The sequence below is a fragment of the Dendrobates tinctorius genome, unplaced genomic scaffold, assembly GCF_039654945.1.
Source record: "Dendrobates tinctorius isolate UK_male_01 unplaced genomic scaffold, ASM3965494v1 ptg000020l, whole genome shotgun sequence".
Classification (NCBI taxonomy): Eukaryota; Metazoa; Chordata; class Amphibia; order Anura; family Dendrobatidae; genus Dendrobates; species Dendrobates tinctorius.
Genome location: NW_027361688.1, coordinates 13,609,230 through 13,629,626, shown reverse-complemented (window position 1 = coordinate 13,629,626; position 20,397 = coordinate 13,609,230). Strand labels below are relative to the sequence as shown.

Below are 20,397 nucleotides of genomic sequence, written 5' to 3'. Positions count from 1 at the left end.
GATCATCCGCAGTACCTGACAACGTCAGCCGAGCGCCCACCGACCCGCCTGTCAACCAGAAGCCTCCTCCCATCTTCCCGCCTCGCGTGACTTCGACAAGACCTAAATTAACCTCAATTAATCAAAAATTATCGTAAAAAATTGGTGTAACCCCTAATTCTTGCCGGTTACACTTCTGGGATCTATTTTGCCGTTGCTCCTCAGCGCGAAAGTTGATTATGATCAATGTACTGTAATTCTTAAAGGAACTGTCCATTTTTGTCAGAAGGGTCCTCAAAAACAGAAAAGAAAAACTTCTGCTAATTGACCATCAACTGTTGAAGAAACGAGCAACAAGTGTTTCATTTACCTGCAGCTCCCCCGCAGGAGAAATAAGGAATTACACTCTCAATTAAATTGTCCTGCTCTCTGTAGGGGCACTGTGGCTTTGTTTCTTATTTTTGGGCACAGACCACTTAGTCTTATGGTCACATGATCATGAACTGTTTAGGGGCATATTTTAATCTTAAAGATAATTAGAAAAAAAAGAAAAGAAATGGTTGTTTTCTTTTAGAAACAGCGCCACCCCTGACAAAGGGTTGAAAGTGCTGCTGTGATCTATTGAAGTAGATAGGAATGAATTGCAATACCACACGCAACCTGTAGACAGGTGTGGCGTTGTTTTGGAAAAAAAAAAAGCTATTCTTTTTAAATATAAGTTTTCTAACCTGTAAAATATGCGGCAATGTTACTGAAAGAAAGCGTCTGTAATATTCTAACCGTGGACAATTCCGTTATATGAAATGTACTATGTTGTGAGTATGGAGTGTGTCCTGGTAGTCAGTGCAGCCTGGAGGAGGACAGCAGCGGCACAGCAGGGACACATGGAGGTTGTTTAAGGTCACTGTCATAAGGAAAGATGAAATTCCTCTTCAACTTCAGATTTTTAGCAGAGGTCTAAAGGTTTTGATGCAAAATTCACTGATATTTGGAACAGTTTATAATTCCTTCCATCTCGACTAAGACTCTTGTTCGAGTTGCTAATGAACAGCCCCAAATCACAATGCTGTCTCCACCATGCTTCACTGTGGGTATGGTGTTCTTTGGTAATGTGCAGTGTTGACTTTGAATCAAACATACCTTTTGAAATTATGGCCAAAAGATTCAACCTTTTGTCTCACTGGACCAAAACACACACAGTTATATATACAAACATCTTCCATTGAAGCTAAGAGACTGCACCTATGAGCTCTATTATTAGTAGCCATCACTCGGCTTTCCCCAGTTCCTGAATATCACATAAATCAGCATTAGTTTTGATAAAGTAATGCTACATCTAACCTTATAAAATAAAGTGCCGCCATTCGTGAGTTTGTGGAAAAATGGGTAACAGCCATTAATGACTATCATTATGGTGCTTATAGAAGCTCTCCCTAGACCCCGAGTCAGACAACGTTTGTAAAAATCCAGGTTTAGATGTCATTCAGGGTCTGTAGAAAGCTGGGTTGCCACACCACGAGGTTTAATAATGGGTAACATTTGAAGCTGGTCTCCAGCTTTCCCCACATTCTGAATGACAAATCTGGATTGGTGACGATATATATCATTCAGGGTATGAGGAAAGCTGTGTGACACCACTTGTGAGCATTGCAATATCTATCATCACCGACTCTTCAAGCTTCACCTGGATTCAGAGTGACGTAAAGCTGCATTTTTAACCACCATATCAGTATAAAGTAATATTTCACTCAGGGTCTGTAGAAAGCTGGGTGACAGTTCCTTAAAGTATCAAATTGACTACCATATAGGGCTAGTCTCCAGTTTTCCACAAATTGTAACTGTCGTATATTTGAATTTTTATATTTAAATCTACATAACAGTATAAAATAAAGTCAGGATCCGTGGCGAGCTGGGTGACAAAGCCAACATAATGGCACCCATTAGTGCCACTCACATCACTTTCCCACCACCACCTGAATGGCATGTAATGTTATACTGTTATGTACTGTAGAGTGACAATTTTTCTAAAAGCAGGTAGCCATACCAGTCAGAGTCTGCGGAAAGCTGGGTGATGGCCCAAATAGTCACCATATAGGGCTATTCTTCAGCTTTCCACAAATTCTGAGCAACAAAAATCTGGATTTTATCATTTATAAATCTAAAATGCTACATAACAGTATAAAGTAACTAACCCATCCGGTTCTGTGGAAAGCTGGGTGACAAACCCTAATAAATAGTCATGACAGCCTCTAAAATAAAATTGGTGTAGTCAACCCCTATATGGTGATGATTACTGACTGTCACCCATCTTTTCACGGAAGAACAAAATATTAATGCCATTCAGGGTGCGCAGAAAGCTGGGTGACTCTGGAAGTGGTGACAACCCATAATTAGCGCTGACAACCCTTAGATGATAATGGCTGTCCGTCACCCATCTTTTCCCAGAAGGACAAATAACAAAAGTGAATCGATCATGATAGTAAATGCCACTCAGGAACTTTGGAAAGCTGGGTGACAACCCATAATGGCCATTACCGGTGCCACAAATCCCATTTCCAGGTCATTTTTATAAATCAGGGTGATGGGTCTTTAAGATATATTAGTGGCCCGTTTGCAGGCGGCTTCTCTCCCAGCAGACGCTGCGCCAATGTAAAGACAATAACCCCAGACACAAACTAGGGAAGTTACCGGAGGGCGCTGCACTTTTTTTGCCCACGGTCACATAAGCCGTCATTTTGCAGCGGTTTTGCACTTTGTGGCGTTAGATCCGATGATCGTCCCCCCCAGTGCTGGAATGCACCGCTGCTCGCATACAATGGGGTGAAATCCTATGTAGATCTACGCAGCCCCCCAAACCCACCCGAAACAGACCCCGGACACAATGGGACAAGTGACGCCTTCCCCAGGGCACTGACCTCCGCACAATGCCGGATCTCAGACGCTTTTGTCCGGGCTCCGCTCCTCGCTGACAGACACCAAAGCTCCGCTAATCTCATGTGCGCGCTGGAGAGGACGCGGCTGCTGGATGTCTGCGTACGGCGGGGGGTGTGGAGGCTGCGATGATTGACACCGGTCCCAGCACCCCCCTATAATTGTACACAGCGGCCCCTCCACATGCCGCCCGCTTATTAGCGCTCCCCGCCGTACGGATAAGAGGGAAGGGGTATAGAAAACACGGAGGCGCCAGGCGTCACCAAGTGCAACAGATGCAGCAGAGGCGTGTTTGTCACTGAGCAAAATAACACAATGATGAGTACCAAATGACCGACTCAGCTCTGCTGTACCCTGCTTGAAATGTCCATCGCTCCGTGGCCAACTCAGCTCAGCTGTACCATGCTTGAAACGTCCATCGCTCCATGACCAATTCAGCTCTGCTATACTGTGCTTGAAACGTCAATCACTTCATGACCAACTGAGCCCTGCTATACCGTGCTTGATACGTCCATCGCTCCCTGACCAACTCAGCTCTGCTATACTGTGCTTGAAACGTCATTCGCTCCCATGACCAACTCAGCTCTGCTCTATCGTGCTTGAAACGTCATTCGCTCCCATGACCAACTCAGCTCTGCTCTATCGTGCTTGAAACGTCATTGCTTCACAAACAATTTCCACCCTGCTATACTGTGCTCAAAACATCATTGCTTCTTGAACAACTCAGCTCTGCTGTACCGTGCTCAAAATATCATCGCTCTGTGACCAACTCAGCTCTGTTATATTGTGCTTGACTCATCATCGTGTCGTGACCAAATCAGCTCTGCTATACCATAGTTGAAACATCATAGCTGCACTACCAACACAGCTGTGCTACACTGTGCTTGAAACGTCATCGCTTCATGACCAACTCAGCTCAGCTGTACCATGCTTGAAACTTCATGGCTAATTCAGATTTGCTATAATGTGCTTGAAACATCTTTTCTTAGTGACCAACTCAGCTCTGCCATTCTTTGCTTGAAACAACTCTTTGTGACCGACTCAGCCCTGCTATACTGTGCTTGGAAAGTCTTAGCTTCATTACCAACTCAGCACTGCCATATCGTGCTTGACACCTCATCGCTTCACGACCAACTCATCCCTGCTATACCGTGCTAGAAATATCACAGCTACACGACCAACACAGCCCTGCTATAACATGCTTTAAAAGTCATTGTTTCATGACGAATTCAGCCCTGCTATTCGGTGCTGGGAAATGTCATTATTTAGTGACCAACTCAGCTCTGCTGTACCCTGTTTGAAATGTCATTGCTTCACAACCAACTGAGCTCTACTATTCCGTGCTTGAAACATCATCTCTTTGTGACCGACTCAGCTCTGCTATTCTGTGCTTGATACATCATGGATTTATGGCTAACTAAGCTCGGCTATACCGTGCTTGAAACATAATCTCTTTGTGACCGACTCAGCTCTGCTGTACCGTTCCTGAAACGTGAAGGCTTAGTGGCAAACTCAGCTCTGCTAAACACTATACCTATGCTTCAATGAAAATGTTTCATTACACATTTACTGTAAGTCGCCATGAGTTCTGCCAACTCAGCTCTGCTAGATCTACATAAATGCTTCCATGAAGAATTAAATTGCATTACTGCATCCCTATGACCAACTCACCCCTGCTATGTCTGTGCCTAAGCGAAACGGTTTCATCTGATCCCAGTAGATCACCGAGTTCTGATCAGTGATCAAACTCAACCCTGCAACATCTGCATATACTGCACGCTTCCAAGTATTGTCAAAATAAGTTATGCCAAATTACACACTCGGCACTGCTACATCTGCTTAATAAAAGTAAGTTTTGTCTCAAGTTTTGAAAAACGAGTCTGTATATAACTTTCTATGAAAACTTTTCATCAGATGACATCTCTATTTGCTGTTCTATATCTCCTTAATGCTTTACACTGCAGCTTTGCTTCCTCAGAACATCTTGTATGATAGCAAAATTTTACCAGAAATTCGCTAAATATTAATAAATAATAAAAAAAAATTGCAATGAAGCAGTAAGTGCCCCCCATAGACTGAGGCTGAAGGGATACAATGGGGACCCAGGTATAATTCAGTCTTTTGTTCTCTGTTATCAGTCATTTCCGGCTAAAATTACACGTAAAATTGACCGGCGTTGCAGTACCAGTCACAGCCTGCAGACCGGGGAGGCGCTGTTACTTTTTCCAAGTCCTATACCGATTTATATATGTTGAAGGTCGAGATCTGACACAACGAGCAGAAGTTCTGTAAGATTGTAAGAAATAATACAAACAGCGCCTCTCTTGTACTTAGGTTGTGTCCGGTATTGCAGCTTTGATCTATTCAAGTAAACAGCTACAATACCAGACACAGCCTGTGGACAGGAGTGGCGCTGTTTCCCAGCTCAGACCATGAGATGAATATTGTTTGATAAAGTGGTGAAGGAATGAGGCAGCAAAAAGGATCAAACAGTCATAATCCAACTGCCTCACCGGTTACCCCACCAGAGGGGAGTCAGGACACCGCCAGCCGGCCATATCCTACTGAGATCTGTGATAACACATCGATCAGCGCTCTTTTCAAGTTTTGTGTTATAGTCCCGGATACAAAGTGATCCTGCCGGTTGGTCCCCGGAAAATGGACAAGATTGCAAAAAAAAAAATTAAAAAAATATTTTTTTTCACTAAAAAGAGGAACATTTACATTATTCTCTCTTCTTTGCTGCCCTCTTCTGCTAAAGCCTGGTAATGCACCTTCAAAATTGATCATCTGTGGTCTACACACTGCAAACTATATATAAGCAATACCAAAGTCAGGGGAGGGCGGCACATGCAGCGCAGGCAATAGGTTATATTTTACCTTAATCCACTTCCCTAACATCGCCAACACATTTATATGCACCCACACAGAAATATTACTCCTAGGGAATCGCATTAGTGTTTCTACACAGTGCAGTACTGCTCTCATGGACCCTACAGTGCTCCCTACACAGTGCTATGCCCCCACATAGCCCCTCCTTCCTTCCCACTCTGCGCACGCACACAGTCTGCTGCCCCCACAGTACTTTCACAAACACACAGTATGATATCTCCATAGCCCTTTCTTCCCACACACACAATGTTGCCCCACAGCCCTTCACACGGTAGGTTGCCCCCCACAGTACATATGCCCACGCACAGTATGATATTCCCATAGCCCCTCTTTCCCTCCCACTCTGAACACATGTAACAAGGTGGCACGAGGTGGTAGTTATGGCCGAATACGTTAAACAACAGTCAGTGAGCACCCCAGCACCTTGTACATAGAAAAGGCAGGTGAAGTCCCAGTCGTGTGTCGCAGTCTTTTACCTTAATCACACACTCACGTCAGTCGCTAGGGATGAACACTCAGGAAAACACCACAGGCCACAGTTCTGTTCCAACAGGAAAACTTTACTGTAAACAATACAATGCTTCATACTCTGTCCCTGCAATTTCTGGAGACTACACAGCATCAATGACTCCCATGCATATTTGAGACCCACAACAGTCCTTCTGGAGATGGTCCCACAGTACCAGGACCTATCCACACTGCCTGAGCAGCTTTCATCCCCTTGACCGACGCCCCTTCTGTTCTAGGTTGAGGAGAGCGTCCTGTCCCAGGCAAGCCTGCTCGAACTCTGCTGCAGGAACAGGAAATCCTCCTGTAAGCCGGTTGGACCATCCCCCTTCTTAACTCCTTCTATCCCTAAGCTAACTATGTACAAATGCAGTTACCTAGCATATACATCACAGCAATGTAAAACATGAGGGAACCATAGGGATGCCACATGGGCTCGGTCTGTAGGAGAGGAGGCAATTGAGGGTACCCGCCACCTCCTTACACTCCTCCCTCCTAAAACATGGTCATCCCCGACCATGATGGCTCCTGTAAACATAAAACGTGTAAAATGTTCATAAAACTGACACAGTCTTTATTTGATGTCGCCGATGGGTCAAACATGACCTCGGCTTCACAGGGTTGGAGCCCCAGAATGAAAGAGTTCTAGTTGCTCGTAGAGTGGGTCCGACTGACCCTGGTCCCTTGGCTCCTAGGACCTGTAAGCAAACACTCTGGCCCGACGGCCAACTGAACAATGGTCCGTGTAGTCCTGACCCGGCTCGCTCCTCGGGTCCTCCTGCACAATTTCTTACCCCTCCCTCCTTTGAGCTGATCATAACATCATCATAACACAAGTAGGCTGCTTTTAACAGAGGTACAGTACAGGGTTGAAATGGGTAAAGTTCAGGGTTAAAACAGTTCAGTTCTTAAAGCAGCCACACATACAGTCCATAGGGAATAACCCTTTTAGCGTTCCAGTCCTGTGATCCAGCAGGAGATGCGCAAAGAAACTTGGAAGAGGGGAAAAACAAAATCATTCAACTGTGACCGTGATGGTCACCAATGACACCTAGTCCTCGGTGCCATATAGAGCCCACTGCCCTCTCAGGGACACGGAACATTCCCTTTTATTCCTCAGGTGCAATCAGCACATTTTTTCAAGACAGGGCCACATCAGTCTATACTCGGCCGCTGATTGGTGTAGTGGGCCTCATGCGGGCCCTGCACAATGATGTATGTATGGGTCAAGGATCCGCTAGACGAGAAGTCTCTGTTATTTCTCCTGCTCTGTGCCTCCTCCAGCGGTGGCCCCGTGGCTCCCAAGGTCACCTGCTCTGATGACTCAGCTGTGGCCGCACCATCCTGTACAGGCTCTGCTCCCTCCTGGACGCACAACATCAGGCCTCGCACGGTCGTCCTTCCTCCCGACTTAAGGTCATCCTTACAGCCACTGCATATGGCCCTCGGGGCCCTTGTTCTTTCACAAAGGTGACGCGGTCCCAAAATTGAAAGGGACCCTTAAAGGCAATGGATCCAGCATTTACATACACTTTATCTCCAGTGCCGGTCTCCAGAATGAATCCATAACCCCCCCAAGGGGTTAATGTGCCTAATGACACCGCAGGTCACCCGGATGGACATAGCTCCTCCGCCAGGCGCTGCAGTTCCTTTACAATGCGGCGTTCTCACCACTTCTTGTTGATTACACCCCAGATCCACTGGATTTCCTCGGGTGAGCGGGCTCTGGACTCCTCCAGACACACACTGGGAGGGGCAGCGAGGGTCGACGACGATGGCGGGGCCGAGGGAGGTGAGGGGGTACGAGTTCGTGTGGCAGTCTGGTCAGGCGTGGGCTCTCTACTCCCCGCCGCTACATCCGGTGCTGATCTTTTCACGCAGCCGCGGGAGCCAGTGACCACGGTCGCAACGACCCCTCTCAGAACAGCCTCCAATGTCTTCCAGGCCTTTTCCGGTTCCAGTGCAGCCGGCCTCGCGATCTCCTCATCTTCGGCTGGCTGCTTTTCTAACCGTTGGAAAGGGCACCACTCCTCCCACTCGTTCATCCACCCGAACTCAAAACGCAGGGAGCCCGTCTCCGCCCGGGCCACAGAGCACTTCCAGTCCTGACGCCCGATGCCACTGCGAAAGTACATGCTTTACCTCTGCATGTTGTCCGGCAATGGCGTCTCTCTTGCAGACACGCTGCTCCACCTGTTTTGTCACATTCGGCTGGGAAGGCTGAAGCTTCTTCTTCGCCCGCACCCATTTTGGGCGGGCCTTTATTAACGGGGGATGTGGCCCTCTCCATTTTGGCGCCCATTTCTCTTCCGGACGCCCACGAAGGGCGGCCTCTCCCCCAATTTTCACGCCACTTGCCAACATCTTCTTGGCAGCATTCGGCGCCATCTTTAAGTCACTAGCAGGCGACATCTTTAACTCTTTCACGGCAGTCATCTTCAAAAGTCTGTTCACTTTCTGTACACACGGTATCGGGATCCTGTCGACTACGCCAAATGTAACAAGGTAGCACTGGGTGGTAGTCATGACTGAGTCCATTAAAGAACATTCAGTAAGCACTCCGGAACCTTGAACATATAAAAGACAAGTGAAGTCCCAGTCCTGTGTTGCAGTCTTTTACCTTCATAACACGCTCACTTAAGTTGCTGGGGATGAGTTCTCAGGAAAACACCACAGGCCACAGTTCTGTTCTAATGGGAAAACTTTACTGTAAACAACACAATGCTTCCTGCTCTGTCCCTGCAACTTCTGGAGGCCACTCAGCATAAATGACTCCCATCCAGATTTGAGAACCATAACAGTCCTTCTGGAGACGGTCCCACAGTACCAGGGCCCGTCAACACTGCCCAATAGCCCGTAGCAGCTTTCATCCCCTTGACCCGCGCCCCTTCCGTTCCTGGCTGTGGAGAGTGTCCTGTCTCCCTGCCCTGGCTCTGCTGCAGGAACAGGAAATCCTTCTCCTGTAAGCCGGTTGGACCGGCCCCCTTCTTAACTCCTTCTATCCCTAAGCTAACTATGTACTAATGCAGTTAAATAGCATAAACAGCACATTACACATTAATACATATCATAACAACGTAAATCAGAAGGGAACCATAGGGATGCCGCATGGGCTCGGTGTGTAGGAGAGAGGAGGCAATTGAGGGTTCCCACCATCTCCTTACACACAGTAAGCTGCCCCACAGCCCCTCACACATTAGGATGCCCCCCCCCCCACAGTGCACCCATGCACAGTAAGATATTCCATAGCCCTTATTCCCCCCCCACACTCTACCTTGTCATGGTGGCGTCTTAAATAATCTATTGGCCAAAACAAAAGCTGCTGGCTATATGTGTGATCTGGTGATGGTGTGGGAAAGAGGGTCCCCATCGAGTGTCCGGGTCGGAACCAAGGGGACTGTCACCTGGGTTCCGGGGGAAACTGTTTCCGGGGGACAGAGTTCAGGGACGGACCGTGGAGACTGACAGGTGGACTGGGGGAGGAGCCAATATAAAAGGGGCGGGGAACGGGAGTCACAGTGAGTCAGCAGAACGAGACAGAAGGAGCAATAGATCGTGGGAGCGACTGAGAGCAAGATCGACTCACCAAGCCAGGAAGGAGGCCAGAGACAGGAGAGATACTTCCCCTGGATATCAGTGGGTCGGCGCCCAGACGACCGTCTGAGAACCGCTGCCCTGCAACGACCAGCGGCCGCCGCTGCCTTCCTCCTGCCCGCGGCTGCGGCCTGCCCGCGGTCACCAGCGGCCGTTGCCGCCCCGCTCCTGCCCGCGGCTGCGGCCTGTCCACGGACCCCAGCGGCCGTTGCTGCCTCTCTCCAGCCCACGGCTGCAGCCTGTCTCCCGCCACCCACAGCCGCTCTGCCCTCACCTGTGGTTGCGACAAGTCCAGTACCGTCGGCGGCCACCACTGTCCCGCTCCAGTCCGCGGCAGGGGCCGAGCCTCTGCTTGCCGCCGATTCTCCGTCGCAGCTGTTAGCTGCGCATGTGACCTGCCCCTCGACACCCCACATCGCTGCCGCTTGCCCCAGTCCGGGGGCTGTGGCCCATCCAAGGACTCCGCCGGGGCCTGTGGTGCTCCAGTGTCATCAGAGCGCCGGAGCGCTCGAAGACTTTGTCAACGCTTCAGCAACTGGGCCCAGCGACTGCTACGCCGAAAGACCATCATCCCGAACGGCGAGGGACGTCTGGACGGCTAAGTTGACTATATAATTAAGGACCCGTTGTCGGCCATACCGCGGCCCTATAGTGACCGGCTATTGCCGGACGTAATCGTGTTCTACCCCATATGTGTTTGCTTGTATAGAGCCCCTGCGAGGGCAACCCTTGTTACCCCTTTTTGTTGGTCAGGCTGTGACTGAGGATAGTTACCTCTAGGCCTATAAACGTTATTATAAAAAGTACCAAACCGTCTCGCGACTCGTCACTGCATCCTGCGTACCTGCAAGTACCACATTTGGCGTAGTCGGCAGGATGCAGTCTCCGAGCGCGGACAACGAGGGCCACCAGCCCAGCATTTCTTTGGGGGCTATGCTAAGCAATCTACCCAGGTTCTCCGGCAGCAATACTATGCTGTGGAACTGGACGGAGCGAATGTGTGGGTTATTTAGGATGCATTCGCTTACCCCTGACCTAGAGGCAGAAGTGGCCCTGATGACGTTGGACGGGGAAGCCCGGGATACCGTAATGTTGAGGCCCCGGGGGCAGCGAAACACCTTCGTCAGGGTGTTACAGATCTTAGAAGAGACCTATGGGGATCCGAACGATGTGGGAGGAACTGAGAACCCAGATGTTTGGACGCATGCAGAAAGAGGGGCAAACAGTGACCCAGTATATGAATGTTTTGCTGGAACTGTTTTTAGCCATTGAAAGGAAGGATGGAGTCAGCGTGGGGACTGTGAACGTAACATTACGTGACCTGTTAGTGACCGGGTCTCGAGACACCCTGACAAGACAGGCTTTGCAGGAGCGGGTGCGAGTGGACTCACATCTGACCTTTTCAGAAATAGGGAAGGAGGTACGGGTTCGGGAACAGGAGCAAGAGGTGACGGTCCCCGTGGGGATGGCTCAGAGTATCGAAGCATCCGTAAGCGCCCTGAGCGAACCCCACTGGGTACAAGAGGTGAAGCAAGAGATACAGAGTATTAAAGGTGAACTGTCCGAAGCCAAAAAAGCGGCCACAAGGAGTTGGCCGGGGCTGGGTAAAGGAGGCATGAACCATCGCGGCCCTCACCCAAGTCGGTCCCCACGACTATTCACCTGTTACGATTGTGGAGAATTGGGACACTCCGCCCAAGAGTGCCCACGTTCCAGGTGAAACCCGCACCGCTGGCCAAGAAGAGCAGAGGACCCTGAGCCGTGGAGACGCCGCCCGGAGCCGGAGCCCATCACACGGGGTGGAGGAAGGCACGAAGACCTGGTCGCGCGGTGCCCAGTGGTATGGGCAGAGATCGAAGGCCGTGCCGTGCGATGCCTAGTAGATACGGGATCGCAAGTGACGACCATGCCAGAGACTTATTTTCGGCAGCATTTTCCCGAAGCAGTGAGACCTCAGTGGGGGACAGTGATAAAGTTGGTAGCCGCCATCCAGCTACCAGTTCCTGTCGTCGGAGTAGCCTGGATGCAGATTTCGATAAGCGGCAAATCACTCGGCCGCCGGGGAGTGGTCCTGACCCAGGGAGACACAGACAGCAATCATCCGGTTACTCTGGGTATGAACATACTAAGAGAGTTCGGCAACCTCCTCCTCAATGAGCCCACGCAAGAGACTCTGAGCCACTGCGGTTCTCGCACGGCCCAAGGGCAGGTCTTCCAGCGGTTGGTGCGGGAGGCGCGAGTGCTCCAGGAGTGCCAGGAGGGTGAGGCGCTGGGCAAGGTAATCGCGCCGGCGGCCCCCCCGCTCGTGCTTCCTCCAGGGCAGATGGTGGTAGCCCTGCCGATCCGCGCCCTGATGCCACTGGAGGGCGTGGAGGTGCAGGTGGAACCATGTTACTCGGAGCGCCTGCACCCTGGCATACTGGTAGCCCGCTCCCTGGCCACGGTGCGGGAGGGGACCATCCTGGTGCATTGTGTCAACCTGGAAGACCAAGATATCGCCCTGAAGCCCCGGGCCGAAATGGCCAAACTAGTGAGGCCTTTGGAGGAGATGCTGCCGGACCCCGCGGTCCAGTTGAAGGTGCAGCCCGAAGATCCTTGGGCAGTAACGGTATGAACCCAACAGACTGCCATATCCTCGACCCAGGAGAAAGGTCGAGCCATCCTGGAGAGAATGCGGGCCGAACTTTCCGGCCTAGCACCAGCCCAACTCCTCCAGGTAGAGACACTTCTTGGACAATATTATAGTGTCTTCGCCAGTCATGAGGATGACTTCGGATGTACCACAGCCATCACGCATGGGATCCCCACGGCAGGAGCGGCCCCCATCCGGGAACGATATCAGCAAATACCACCGCAGCTATACCAGGAAGTGAAAACCCTCTTAGCCCAAATGCTTCGGAAGGGGGTCATACGAGAAAGCCAGAGCTCTTGGGCGGCCCCAATTGTCCTGGTTCATAAAAAAGATGGCACTCTGCGTTTTAGCGTGGACTATCGAAAGTTGAACGCCTGCACCATCAAGAATTCGTATCCGCTGCCCCGCATAGAAGAATCTCTGTCCGCCTTGGGGAATGCGACGTACTTTTCAACTCTAGACCTGGCCAGTGGGTACTGGCAGGTGCCGATGTCAGAGGAAGACAGAGCAAAGATGGCATATATCCTTCACATGGGACTGTTTGAGTTTAATCGGATGCCGTTCGGGTGGGCCAACGCCCCAGGAACCTTCCAGCGGTTGATAGAGCGGTGTCTAGGAGACCTCAACTTTGAAGCCACGTTGATATACCTGGACGATATTATCACCTATTCCGCCACGTTCGAGGACCACCTGCGGCGGTTGGGGCAGGTGCTCGGCCGGCTGCAGAAGTACGGGTTAAAGGTGAAGCCCCAGGAATGCCACCTGTTCCACACCCAGAACGAATATCTGGGGCATACCGTCTCGGCGGAGGGTGTCAGACCATCCCTGGAAAAGGTTGCTGCCATCCAGGGGTGGCCTACCCCCGAGACGGTGAAAGACGTGCAGGTCTTCCTGGGGTTGGCCGGCTACTATCGTCAGTTCGTGAAGAATTTTGCACGCCGAGCCCGAGCCCTGCTGGACCTGCTGAAGGGGGCTCCAGCCAGGGCGAATGGACGGAAGATCCAGTGGCAGCAATCGCAAGAGGATGCGTTTCAAGATCTCAAAGCTGCACTCTCGGACGCCCCGGTATTTGCATATGCGGATTTCTCGCAACCGTTCATCCTGCATACCGACGGGAGCCTCCAGGGACTAGGAGCTGTGTTGTCGCAGGTGCAGGACGGCCGGGAGAAAGTGATCGTCTATGGTAGTCGGTCACTGCACGACTCCGAACGCAACCCGGACAATTACAGCTCCATTAAGCTCGAGCTCCTCACGGTGGTGTGGGCAATGATGGAGCAGTTCGCAGAGTACCTGGTGGGCTCCGAAGTCGTGATGCGGACGGATAACAACCCGTTAGCCCATTTGGAGAATGCCAAACCGGGGGACCTAGAGCAGCGGTGGGTGGCTCGGATGGCCAAGTTCAACTACAAGATCATCTACAAACGAGGAGCTGAAAACGTGCACGCCGATGCACTCTCTAGAATCCGACACACCACCCCAGGGAGGAATCGAGACGACGAATTAGAGGGGGAGGAGACGCTGTTTGCCCTCACCACCGCCGCACTTACAGTCAACGCGCAAGAAGCGCCTCATCCAGAGCTTTCAGGAGGAATACTGGAACAGCCACGCGACAAATGGATTCAGCAGCAACAGGAAGATAGAGAAATTGGACTCCTGCGCCGATGGATGGACACAGGCAAGTTGCCCACTGGCTCACAGAGGCAGACTTTGACCCAGGATATGCTGCTGATGCTGCGCCAGTGGGAAAAGCTAGTCATCAAAAAGGGACTTTTATATCGAAAAGCCGTGTCACGAACAACGTCAGCTACAATATGGCAGGTAATCATGCCCAGAACCCATCTCAGCCAACTGGCTCGGGAAGCCCATGAGAAGGGGGCTCACTTTGGTGCTCAAAAGACTTTGCAATGGCTGCAGCAGATAGTGTACCATCCACGCTTGCACGCTGCTGTGGACGAAGTTTGACGAACCTGCCGCCCGTGCGAGCTCGCTTAACCTCCCGCGCAACGAGCCCCGGTGCAGACAATTGTAACATCAGCTTCCCTGGAGCTCCTCACGGTGGACTATCTGACCATAGGTCCGGCCTATCAGGGGTACGAACATTGTCTCGTTATGGTGGACCATTTCACCAAGTTCACCGTGGTCACCCCCACCCGAGACCAGACAGCGGAGTCGGCCACCTATGCGATTTGTAAAAACTTTATCCTAGTGTATGGCTGCCCGCAACGAATACATTCGGACCAAGGAGCGTGCTTCCTACGAAGAGTCATGGAAGAACTAAATCATCTCTACGGTATCGATAAGTCTCGGACTACACCATACCACCCGCAGGGAAACGGAGCCTGCGAACGATTCAATCGGACACTAAACCGAATGCCGCTTACCCTGGAGAACGACCAAAAGGCCCGCTGGCCTGAATACGTCCCTGAGCTGGTGTGGGTATATAATAACCGGGTGCACCGGGTAACTAGTTACACCCCCTACTCATTGCTGTTTGGACGGGAAAGCAAAGGAATCACAGAAGTGGAGTTAAACCCAGAGGAACCTCTACCCTGGACCGGAGTATCCTCGTGGGTCCGAAACCACCGGCACCGGCTGCAGACCCTCCACCGAATCGTCCATACGAAGCTCCAGGATCTAGAACACCCGGGGGGAACGCTGCCCCCACCAATTGACTTCCAGGCTGGGGATTGGGTACTCGTACTAGATCATCACCCCCCAAAACAAGTTAGAACCACGGTGGGAGGAGAACCCGTACCGAGTGTTGCGCCGGATAAGCCCCGACGGGCCGGTGTATGAAATACAAATCGGAAAGAGACGGTGTACCTCTCACTCATACAGTGCACCGAAATATGTTGCGCCGCTGTGCGTCCACTGATCCCATGCGACCCGAGCCAATCACTCTGGTCCCCGACCCCCCGTCAACGGTGTGGGACCTGGATGACGAAGAGGACTTCCCAGCCACATCCGCGGGCCCTCCTAGTAATGACATTGCAGCAGACCTAGTTAGCCTGCCAGAATCGATCAACCCACCACCATCCACCACCCCAGAAAGCTCCACCGCGGTCGAACTTAGACGCTCCGTGCGGTCAACAGCTGGCAAACCCACTGAATGTTACGAACAGGACCAGTTCGTATGGCGACAAGAACTGTCATCTCCAAAGAATAACTCGAGTCTACTAAAGCCCTCGGCCGAGGACTGGTGAGCATACAGGGTGGGGGAGTGTGGGAGAGAGGGTCAAGTGTCCGGGTCGGAACCAAGGGGACCGTCACCTGGGTTCCGGGGGAAACTGTTTCCGGGGGACAGAGTTCAGGGACGGACCGTGGAGATGGACAGGTGGACTGGGGGATGAGCCAATATAAAAGGGGCGGGGAACGGGAGTCACACTGAGTCAGCAGAACGAGACAGAAGGAGCAGGAGATCGTGGGAGTGACTGAGAGCAAGAGCGACTCACCCGAGCCAGGAAGGAGGCCAGAGACAGGAGAAATACTTCCCCTGGACATCAGTGGGTCAGCGCCTAGACGACCATCTGAGAACCGCTGCCTCGCGATGACCAGCGGCCGCCGCCGCCTTCCTCCTGCCCACAGCTGCAGCCTGCCCGCGGACCCCAGCGGCCGCTGCCGCCTCGCTCCAGCCCATGGCTGCGGCCTGTCTCCCTCCGCCCATAGCCGCTCTGCCCTCACCTGTGGTTGCGGCAAGTCCAGTGCCGTCGGCGGCCACCACTGTCCCGCTCCGGTCAGCGGCAGGGGCCGAGCCTCTGCTTGCCGTGGATTGCCCGTCGCAGCTGTTAGCTGCGCAGGTGGCCTGCCCCTCGCCACCCCACATCGCTGCCTCTTGCCCCAGTCCGGGGGCTGTGGCCCATCCGTCCAAGGACTCCGCCGGGGCCTGTGGTGCTCCAGTGTCATCAGAGCGCCGGAGCGCTCGAAGACTTTGTCAACGCTTCAGCAACTGGGCCCAGCGACTGCTACGCCGAAAGACCACCATCCCGTACGGCGAGGGACGTCTGGACGGCTAAGTTGACTATATAATTAAAGACCCGTAGTTGGCCATACCGCGGCCCTCTAGTGACCGGCTATTGCCGGACGTAGTCGTGTTCTACCCTGTTTGTGTTTGCTTGCATAGAGCCCCTGCGAGGGCAAGCCTTGTTACCCCTTTTTGTTGGTCAGGCTGTGACTGAGGATAGTTACCTCTAGTCTTATAAACGTTATTATAAAAAGCACCAAACCGTCTCACGACTCGTCACTGCATCCTGCGTACCTGCAAGTACTATAATGGGAACTGTTAATGTGTGATTGGTGAGAAGTGGAGTTTTTCTAAGAGAGAGTTGTGGGACGGTGAACATTTCGAGGGGTGGAGGCAGGGCTGGGGTGGAGGCTGGACGGAGTCTCAAGGGGGCACCGAAAATTTTGCCAGTATGGGGCCCGGAAATTCCTAGTGGCCGCCCACTTTCCAAGAGTACGAAAATCAAAAACTCATCTAACATCTCTAGACCGGTTGTCCCTAAACTTCTCAACAAAAAAATTCACCACATTATAGTAACAGAACCACAAGTTGTGCCAAAGGCGTCCTGTCTTCTGCTGGGATGCAACAAGGAGGAATCTCTTCTGAGCCACAACGAGATACAGACATTCCCCGTATACAGTCACTAGACTTGCAACTAAATGGACAACCCTCAGCTAACTTTACATAAGGTGCAGTAGTGAGAGACATACCTAGCACGCACTCTCTCCATTACCTGCAAGCTTCTTCTCTGGGCCTTTGTATACGCCATTGAGGATGCCTCCCTTTGGATCAACCAAAACTCTAACCTCTTCTACCCTTCCACTTATACTGCAAAAAATAAATACCAGAAATACTCTGCCACCCAACAACAATCAGCTCATAAAGGAGAACTAGGAAAAAAAAAAATCAAAGAGCCTGGTTGGACCCCCGATACGGAGTTGGGGGCAACCTCATTACTAAATGCTCTACTTTATCTTCAAGACGCGGAAGGAGGCTCTCAGGATTCCCCCTCATACACTTAATTAGGAGAAATGGCTTTACCCTCATTAAACAAGTTACTGGAAAAATACCTCAGTCACTTCACTACTAAACATGACTTTAAATCCCTTGTCTCTGAGGTAAAGGATGCCTGAAGAGCAGAAATTATATCCATGTGTCAGGATGTCAAACTTCTCATGCACAGAGTGGACTTCATGGAAGCAGAGCATGACGTTACCAGACAATACACCTCCAAGCTACAGAGTCATGTCACCTCTCACACTAAGGCCTTAAATGAGACAAATAAGCTCCTTGAAGACCTAGACAACAATATCAGAGAGATATTCCTGAAGCAACAGTTTCAGAGAATCTTTATGCTCAACTTGAATCGTTATTCAATTCCATCCTGGACCAACCTTCCTTTCATAAATTAACCCCTTCATGACCCAGCCTATTTTGACCTTAATGACCTGGCCATTTTTTGCAATTCTGGCCAGTGTCCCTTTATGAGGTAATAACTCTGGAACGCTTCAACGCATCCTAGCGATTCTGAGATTGTTTTTTCATGACATATTGGGCTTCATGTTAGTGGTAAATTTAGGTCGATAATTTTTGCGTTTATTTGTGAAAAAAATCAGAAATTTGGCGAAAATGTTGAAAATTTCGCAATTTTCAAATTTTGAATTTTTATTCTGTTAAACTAGAGAGTTATGTGACACAAAATAGTTACTAAATAACATTTCCCACATGTCTACTTGACATCAGCACAATTTTGGAAGCAAAATATTTTTTTGTTAGGAAGTTATAAGGGTTAAAAGTTGACCAGCGATTTCTCATTTTTACAACAAAATTTACAAAACCATTTTTTTTAGGGACCACCTCACATTTGAAGTCACTTTGAGGGGTCTATATGGCAGAAAATACACAAAAGTGACACCATTCTAAAAACTGCACCCCTCAAGCTACTCAAAACCACATTCAAGAAGATTATTAACCCTTCAGGTGTTTCACAACAGCTAAGGCAATGTGGAAGGAAAAAATAGACATTTTAATTTTTCCAACACAAATTTCCTTTCAGCATCAATTTTTTCATTTTCACATGGGCAACAGGATAAAATGGATCCTAAAATTTGTTGGGCAATTTCCCCTGAGTACACCGATACCTCATATGTGGTCATAAACCACTGTTTGGGCGTACGGCAGGGCTCAGAAGGGAAGGAGCACCATTTGACTTTTTGAATGGAAAATATGCTGGAATATTTAGCGCTTGCCATGTCGCGTTTGGAGAGTCGCTGTGTGCCTAAACACTGGAGCTCCCCCACAAGTGACCCCATTTTGGAAACTAGACCCCCCAAGGAACTTATCTAGATGCATAGTGATCACTTTGAACCCCCAGGTGCTTCTCAAATTGATCTGTAAAAAAAAAAAAGTACTTTTTTTTCACAAAAATTATCTTTTAGCCTCAGTTTTTTCATTTTCACATGGGCAACAGGATAAAATGGATCCTAAAATTTGTTGGGCAATTTCTCCTGAGCACACCAATACCTCATATGTGGTCATAAACCACTGTTTGGGTGCACGGCAGGGCCCGGAAGGGAAGGAGCGCCATTTGACTTTTTGAATGGAAAATTAGCTCCAATCATTATCGGACACCATGTCGCGTTTGGAGAGCCCCTGTGTGCCTAAACATTGGAGCTCCCCCACAAGTGACACCATTTTGGTAACTAGACCCCTTAAGGAACTTATCTAGATGTGTAGTGAGCACTTTGAACCCCCAAGTGCCTCACAAAAGTTTATAACATAGAGCAGTGAAAATAAAAAAATCATTTTTTTTCCTCAAAAATGATTTTTTAGCACGCTATTTTTTATTTTCACAAGGGTAACAGATGAAATTGGACCACAAAAGTTGTTGTCCAGATTGTCCTGAGTACGCTGGTACCCCATATGTGGGGGCACTGTTTGGGTGCACGGCAGGGCGCAGAAGGGAATGAGCGCCATTTGACTTTTTGAAATGAAAATTAGCTCCAATCGTTAGCGGACACCATGTCGTGTTTGGAGATCCCCTGTGTGCCTAAACTTTGGAGCTCCCCCACAAATGACCCCATTTTGGAAACTAGACCCCCTAAGGAACTTATCTAGATGCATAGTGAGCACTTTGAACCCCCAGGTGATTCACAGAAGTTTATAATGCAGAGCAGTGAAAATAAAAAATCTTTTTTTTTCCTAAAAAAAAATTCTTTAGTCTGCAATTTTTTATTTTCACAAGGGTACCAGGATAAATTGGACCCCAAAAGTTGTTTTCCAGTTTGTCCTGAGTACGCTGGTACCCCATATGTGGGGGGGACCACTGTTTGGGCACACGTCGGGGCTCGGAAGGGAAGTAGTGACGTTTTGGTATGCTGACTTTGATGGAATGGTCTGCGGGCATCATGTTACATTTGCAGAGCCCTTGATGTTCCTAAACTGTGGAAACCCCCCACAAGTGACCCCATTTTGGAAACTAGACCCCATAAGGAACTTGCCTAGATGTGTGGTGAGCACCTTGAACCCCGAAGTGCTTCACAGAAGATTGTAACGCAGAGCCATGAAAATAAAAAATCTTTTTTTTCCTCAAAAAATGAATTTTTAGCTCGCAATTTTTTATTTTCACAAGGGTAACAGGAGAAATTGGACCCCAAAAGTTGTTGTCCAGTTTGTCCTGAGTACGCTGGTACCCCATATGTGGGGGGAAACCACTGTTTGGGCACACGTTGGGTCTCAGCAGGGAAGTAGTGACATTTTGAAATGCTGACTTTGATGGTATGGTCTGCGGGCGTCATGTTACATTTGCTGAGCCCCTGTGTGCCTAAACAGTAGAAACCTCCCACAAGTGACCCCATTTTGG

At 50.0% G+C, this 20,397-nt stretch overlaps 1 protein-coding gene across 3 annotated transcripts in view; it reads right to left on the bottom strand.

Moving 5' to 3' along the window:
- MPPED1 (metallophosphoesterase domain containing 1) overlaps positions 1 to 20,397 on the bottom strand; it is a 79,123-nt gene that overhangs the window by 46,669 nt on the left and 12,057 nt on the right. The window contains exon 1 of one of the 3 annotated variants that reach the window (XM_073567724.1): positions 2,895 to 3,166. The exons of the other annotated variants lie outside the window; for them this stretch is intronic. The gene's annotated coding sequence lies outside the window, so the exon portion shown is untranslated. Of the gene's footprint in view, positions 1 to 2,894; positions 3,167 to 20,397 lie in introns of those variants that run through there. 3 annotated transcript variants of the gene reach the window in all.